Genomic DNA, 7786 nt, shown 5'->3' with positions numbered 1-7786 from the left:
CAGTTATAACAAATTTTGTTAAGCAAATTGGTAAGAGTCATACATTTTGTGTTAGTTCAATTGTTGTAAATTGATGTCACATTATTCAAACCTTCTGTATTTTCCTCATTGTCTTAAGTGAGTATTGTTACATCACAGTGTCTCATAGTTTGTTGAAAGTTCTAAGTCTCAGTTGGGCATATACATAAGCTACCATGTTGGTGTAAATAAGTTAAGTCAGAAAATGTTAAGTTAGAAAAAAGTGAAGTTAGACTGCATGATTGTTAGTTTAGCCATAACAGGTGATATTTTAAAGTGAGTTTCACAGTTTAACAGAGATAAGGAGAATAATTTGTCTTGTCAAAAGGTGTTCTAAAGTAATTGAACCTGCCTGTGTGGATAAAACTGTGATATTCTAGAGTGTAAAGAATTTTTGTATATACATTGGACTTGTTTTCAACACGTTATTTTAAAACAAATGGATTGTGTGCTGTCTGTTTATTGTTTGAATTTATTGCCAAAAACTCACAGACACCCACTGTAAAAGAACCCATATACTAAACCTGACAGACCACTAACACCTGTATCTGATAAAAGCAAGCAGTATGTGCTGACAGTAGTTGACTATGTGAAACATTATCCAGAAACAATAGCACTGCCAGAGACAGAGAGAGTAGCAGAAGTCCTCCAGAAAGTGTTCAGCAGAGTAGGCTTTCCAAAAGAAGACTTCAGTAACAGAGGGAACCAGTTTACCTCAGAACTGATGCAAGAGGTGTGCAGGCTCATCAGCATTAGGCAGCTCTTTTCCACCCTGTATAACCCCAAATGTAATGGACTCTGTGCGAGAGTCAGTGGAGTCTTAAAGAGCATGCTGCAGAAGATGTGCCAGGAAAGACCACATGACTTGGACAGGTACCTGCAGGCAATATTATTTGCTTACCAACAAGTCTCACAACTGAGTATAGGATTTTATCCCTTCGAGTTACTATATGAAAAAACAGTAGAGGTCTGATGGAGATACTGAAAAAACTGTCGACAGGAGGAAGAGTCAGAATCATACCAGTATGTGTTAGACCTCAGAAACTGACTGGTGGAGACCTATCAACTTGCTTGAGAAAGTTTGTATGCCACTGAAGGCAGTCAGAAGCACTTCTATGACAAGGCCAAGGATTGACATTTCAAGGTCAGACATAAGGTTTTGGTTCTGCTACCCACAAACAACAAACTCACCCTGCATTGGAAGGAACCTTTTCAAGTGTATGAAATGGTCAACATAATGGATTGGAAGACTACGATCTACTACAACAATCTGTTGAAGAGCTACTTTGAGAGGAAAGAAGACAGTTGCAACTATTGAAGTACAGATAGACATTGCAGGTGTGGTTGTTGTAAATGCAGAACCTGAAGACAGGTTTAAATAGTCCATGTGGAAAGTAATTTTCATGTTAAAATTAAAAATACTTTTCGTCATCTCTAAGATCTCAAATTTCCTTTGTGTAATCACTAAAACCTCCTAAATGCATTTCAAACGTTTTTTATCACTAAATCCTCATAGTTTATCTGTTATTTTCTCTACTCTATCTCAAAACTGGATTGATCAATTCCACTAACCTTGTAACCACCAAAAAAAAATAAAAATAAACCTTTTCTTCTTTCTAGTATGACTTCAAATTGTAACGTACAACTACATTCATTTATCCTAAGTAGCTCTAGGTTAGTAACATTATTCGTCTATTTCTAATTAAATTATATTGTTTTATTGCCCTTTGAACCATGTCTAACTACTATCTGCACCATTATAAGTTGTAAATCACTCACGAAATGTGCAGCTCATGTTACGCTAACGAATTAAATTACCCACAATCTGCTTGTGTGTGCGTCTTGTGAACCATTTTAATTATATTATTATATTTATTATTTATGTTACCGAATCTGGTCTTAAATAGCCTAGAAAGATTCATATTTTTATATTTTAGTTACTTTTGTAATAATAACTACGGAATAAATAGGAAAAACAAGAAATAAAGTACTTACTCAATCTTCTTTTTTCTTGCTGTCGAGTTTAGGAAAGAATTAACCCTAATTTTTTATACTACAGATGGTAATACACCTAATAATTTTTATTTAATTAAATAATGTACCAAAGAATATAGACTAATAACTTGCAAAAAAGTAGACATGTTCACTTACCTCTCAAAATTTTTCTAGCTTTCTAACTGTGTGACAACAGCTGTTACAAATTTATCCAAGCTAATCTTTAATTTTCCTATTGGAACGAATCTTGTAATTTGAGTGAAATTGACGATATTCTGTTCAGAATACAATGTTATACAATACGTCATTTGATAGATGAAAACCTTGACTTTCTATCGATTATAGGTAATATATAATGAAACGTAAGAGAGAACTATCTATGAATTGTGGAAGAGAGGATATGGCAGGTGGGTGTGGCAGGAGGGGTCTGTTTTTCTATTTTATAGCTCTGTAACCAAACCAAGTTAAAGGCTATAAAAATTATGGTTTGTTTGAGCCACAACGATTTTATAGAGTATTTTACGTTTAATTTCATACATTTTTGGGGGTGATGGATAAAATAGGGATGATGAAATGCTAAGACAAAATGTGTCATGTGGGTCACAATAGTAGAAATTCAGGATTTTTAAAAATATTTCCTTGTAGAATTAAGAACTTAAAACTTGTATACTATTAAAATATGGATTATTAGCTGAGATTTTATGCTATTCTAATTGGTATAACATAAAAAAAACGTAGTTTAATAAAATTTTGAATGTAAGACACTAAAACCTGTCCCCCACCCAAATCATATGTTTTAATTCTCCTTTCTGCAACACTTTCAGAGAAGAAGAAACATCAACACCAGCTAAAGCAAAAGCATCTAAGGTGGACCATGAAAACCCTGCTCATTCACTAAGAACTTGTGGGGCCGTGCTGCAATAATCACAATATGTTGGTGGTTGGCTTACCCTTAGTGGAGTTGAGCTTGATGAGGAGCACTCATTTTAGTAAAACAGTTCATTCTAGGTATATCCACTGCAACTGCAAGTTTTTTCTTTTTCTGTACCTCATGCAAAGTCATAAACTTGGAACTCACTGTTACAGGCATTATCACAATCTACCAGTGGTCCCTCCTGTCCCTCTCTGCCAGATACCAGTGTTATAGACTAGAGCTAGGTTTGTTCAACTATGGCGAGCAAGTGCCTGACATTCCTGGTAAGTTCATCCCATCCAGTCTCAGAATTGCCAGTCCTCATACTTTAAAGACAATCCTCAGTTGTCCAAGCTTCCTGTATGCTGATGTTAAACCCCTGAGGGAAGACATTCTCAAATACTTTGGGTGCACTATATGATGGCAGCCCTTCTTCCCAGCACTGTAGCTACAGTGAGATAGTCATCAGCAACTTTCACAGCATCAGCAAAAGTCTGATGCCCAGGAGAGACGACTTACCCTAGAACCAACAGGTATTTCTGACAACCAACTATTTCCAGTGACAGAATTCTCCTCCTGTTCACACATCCAGGACAACTTCCTCCTTCCAATCTTTACAGAAACAATATAGCCAAAGAAAATGGAAGGTTTGATCTTGAAAAGCTTGTTATGATGTTGCTCACTCCAAACCGACTGCCAACTGGCACAAAACTGAGCCTTCAATCTAGGACTGTAGTCCAAATATGGGATAGGCATAGCTGTAACGGCACCAGAGGAGATGGACTTAGGTGCAGTGTCAGTGAGCTCATTCCCGTATTTACCAACATGGCCAGGTATCCAGAAAAACTGGATATTAATGGAAGATAGAGAAAATGGGACAGCTGTTGTTGAATATCGATGAGAACAGGGTGAGAACTGAGCTTTCCGAGCCTACTGGCAGGCTTAGGACCACTATGAACGGTGATACCATGGGAAATATCTTGAGGTTTTAGGTATAAAATTAACAGCTGCTTGAATGAAGGAATTATTTACTGCCTCCATGCAGTCATTTATAGAAATAAGAGTAACAAGACCAGGATCAAGTTCTGAGAAGTGAAAGAGAGCTAGTCAGCCTAGTCCAACTTCCACTGTGGCACTCTAGTTGGATGACATTAACCACGGCCAATCTCCAAAAAATGATAGGAAAATGATCAATGCCTCATGGGTCACTGTCAACCCTCCAAGGAAAGCAAGAGAAAAAGTGAAGGGGAGCAGAGGGATAGATCAATGGCAGTAAATGACTGACTAGGTGCATGAAAATAAGTATAAGAACCAGTATTGTGATCCAAGAGCATACACTCTAAGGAATGACCATTCTTATCAACATCAGCACCACCCCAGAGGGGATTATGTCCATTAAAATCACCCACGATTAAAATGGGAGAAAGCAATTGTTCAACGAGAGCACCAAGCATTAATCATAAGTTTCTCCAGGAGACAGGTGGAGAGTATAAACACTGATGGAATAACTCAAGGAAACACAGATGGCCACGGCCTCCAAGGGTGCATCAAGTGGCACAGACAAGGTGGGCACGAGCTGGTCAACCAGCAACACTACCCCTCCATGCACTCGCCATCACACAACCTGTCATTCCAGTATAATGAAAACTGATGAAAGGTGACAAGTATTGGCAGGTTTCAGGAATGTTTTCTGTAAGAAAAAACACAAAAGATGATAGGTATCAATGAAGGCCTTTTTGTTGTCCAAATTAGAAAGGAAACCTTGACAGTTCCACTGTATCAAAGTGAGCATTTTTACTTAGGTGGAGGAGAACTGGGCAGAGTACCCTTCTTTTTATGACCATGCCATTTTTCTTTGCTAGAAGAAGGTCTGTCGACCTCCATGAATCCCACCCTTGAAGTGGGAAGATCTCTGTCTTTAGACTTAGATGGGCATGAATATTTATTCTGCATCTCGGGGCCAAAGAAGATGGACCCAAGCAGACACCAGAAGCCGGGGCTAAAGGAGGTGGACCCAGGCAGTTACTGGAAGGGATGGTAGGGACAAAGATAGGAGTAGATGTGGACTTATCAATTGATTTATCCACTGAGAGCAAAAGACATTTCATATGATGCAAAAAAAGCTCTGACAGAGGCACACAAAGGTCTGTCTGCACACCCACTGTAGGAGTGGAATGGAGTACAGCAGCATATGTCCATGATGGAGTCAGGGACAACGACTTTTAAGCCTCCAGATAAGAAATGTTGTTAACCATTTTTAAACACTGTACCTCTTTCTCCTCCACCCAATTAGGTCAACATCTATAGTAAGAGGGGCGGGAACCACTAAAATTAATATAGTGAGGGTTCAGTTGACACTCGTAGGCATTGCCATCACAATGAGCACACATCACAGAACCATGACAATATGCCTTCGAATGACCAAACCACTGATACTAGAAACACCAGAAAGGATTGGGAATTTATGGCCGTACTTTACAGTTCAGATAACCTGCCTTAACCCTTTCGAGATGGGTCACGAGTGAAAGGCCATATCATCAGATGTTTGTGAAGTCAAAATACTAAGTCTATAGTTTCGAAGAAATAAAGAACTCAAATTAATCAATAATGACAAGCTAAGATATTGCTCATGTAACAAATCAAGCACAGTGGTATCCCACCCACCTCTTTCCATTTTTGGAAACGCTCCCTTATATACACTTGTTTTTATATATGACATGAATAACCAATGGGAAGCTCAGAATATCCCCCTTGTGGCTTTCTCAAGCATATTAACAGGTTTCAATGCCATTTCTTTCTTTTGAACCAATATTTCAAGGAGGTTGGGTAGGATGTGTCTTTAGTCTGCTCGAAATTTCATATTTTTTTAGACTCAACTACAGCCTAGTTACTAAGCTTGATAAGTTACAGATGAATTCTATGGTTTTGAATTCTATTATTTTTTTTAGTTGTTTAAATATCTATATAAAACCTAAAAAAAATTATTTTTGTTTCATATCCTCCACGTACAAAATATTTAAAGGCTTAGCAACCTACATCAAGCAGCACAAAGAGTACAAAAGTTTTAAACTAGAAGAGATAATTGTTTGCTTTACTTCTTTATTTACTGTTCTATGTTTTAAGAAAAATAAGTTTAAGAACTTATTTCAAAATACCAATAATCTAGGTATTCACAGAATACCAGTTTACTAAAACACAGCCAAGACAAGTTACTTTGTACAGACCAAAGGTCAGTTTTATGTTATTTGATACAGTAACATGAGTGCATGTGAGTTGCATCACTGTAACTTCTATATTGTTAGCCATGCAAGGCTGAAAGGTCAATATAATAAAAATAATAAATATATGTAAATACATAATGTTATGTTATGTTATTTTGTCTAAACATTTCTGTTTTGGTGTTATAATTTGTGTTCATTCTAGAATGAAAGAGGCATAATTTATATTTATTTCCTAATTTGTTATGGTGGATGTGAGATCGGTCAAATCTACTGAACTCATACAGAGATTAAATACTGAAAATAATGGATAAAATATAAAGTTTTTCTTAATTGATAACTGATGTTTTCAAACTGTTTACTTATCTTTAAACTTCATTAAATTTTTGAGTCAGCTTCTTGTCTAAATTTCAAAAGCTATCAGAATTTTCCATAATATTTCTAGGCCTGGAAATGACATTCAAAAATTTAAAAACATTTTATGAATGCCCAGGACCATGGGAATTCTGTTTATTGGAGACAGAGAGAGGTATTAAGTTATGCAAAAGCTCTCTCTTTTTTTTTATCTTAAATCTTATGCAGTTGTAGTTTTAGTTTTCCAGCTTGAGAGAATATAACATTGTATAAGGAAAAAACAATGCCAGTCTTCTTAAAGTGAAGGTGCCACCCACATGACTGAGGATCACTCTCATTTCAGAATGAAGGCTATTATACCCTTGAAGCATCATCCAACTTACCAGCAGAAAAGACTGTTGTCTATTTTGATACCACATGTGCCATGTTACACCCATCTTTCATGCTAGAGAATTTGTGTGACACCCAAGTTGAGCAACCCAATTCTGTTTGTAAATAGGGTGAAAAGCACTTAGTTGCTCCTTTGACTGGCTTTCTATATTGGGTGCTAAACATATTCCATGTGCAAAAAAAAGAAATGTTTGATTTTAAAACACTTCATTAATCTACTTTTAGTGTTTTCAAAATGGATACCAATTCCCAATTTTACTTAATTACCTCCTGTGAATTTAGATACACAGATACAAGAAAAAATTGAATATTACTGTACATTAAGATGCTTAATAATCAAATCAAATTCCTTTTCAATCACTGTATTGAAAATGATGACACTTAAGATTTTATTTGTATTTCTCAAACCAATTTCTCCTAGGTCTGCATACTGTATTTAGACAAGATCATATTTTGTCATAGTAATCATACTATGAAATAAATATAAGAATATAATTTTCTAATGTATAAGAATCCTCTTCTAAATTCACACTTGGTATTGTCCATTAAATGCAACTCTTAAAAAAACTTTTCTGTATAACAACCTAATATACAGACAACAAGGGGCTAATTGGTCCTTCAAGGCTGTGCCTTGAGAAACATAGAAATTTAATCTCACTCTCTGTTTTCAGGAAATCAACAATCCCCCTCTTAAAGTCTTGTAAAATGCTAGTCTTCAGTACTGTTGACAGCAACACACTCAATTTTTCAATCACCTTGTTTGAAAAATAAAATTGTCTTAACTGAAGCTTGTCTTTTTCCTATCTTAAAATCAGTTTCCCTCTTGTCCAATTATCTTCAGCACATAGCATAAATAAATCAGAGGCTTATCAATGACTTGAATAATATTATAAACTTA

General features: G+C 36.1%; 1 protein-coding gene across 3 annotated transcripts in view; it reads right to left on the bottom strand.

Annotated features, from left to right (window-relative positions):
• The window catches only part of LOC106471472 (alpha-ketoglutarate-dependent dioxygenase alkB homolog 7, mitochondrial-like), a 75043-nt gene that overhangs the window by 34388 nt on the left and 32869 nt on the right, over positions 1–7786 (bottom strand). The window lies entirely within an intron of this gene.

Source organism: Limulus polyphemus, unplaced genomic scaffold (genome assembly GCF_000517525.1).
Source record: "Limulus polyphemus unplaced genomic scaffold, Limulus_polyphemus-2.1.2 Scaffold4642, whole genome shotgun sequence".
Classification (NCBI taxonomy): Eukaryota; Metazoa; Arthropoda; class Merostomata; order Xiphosura; family Limulidae; genus Limulus; species Limulus polyphemus.
This window is presented reverse-complemented; position numbering and strand designations above follow the sequence as displayed.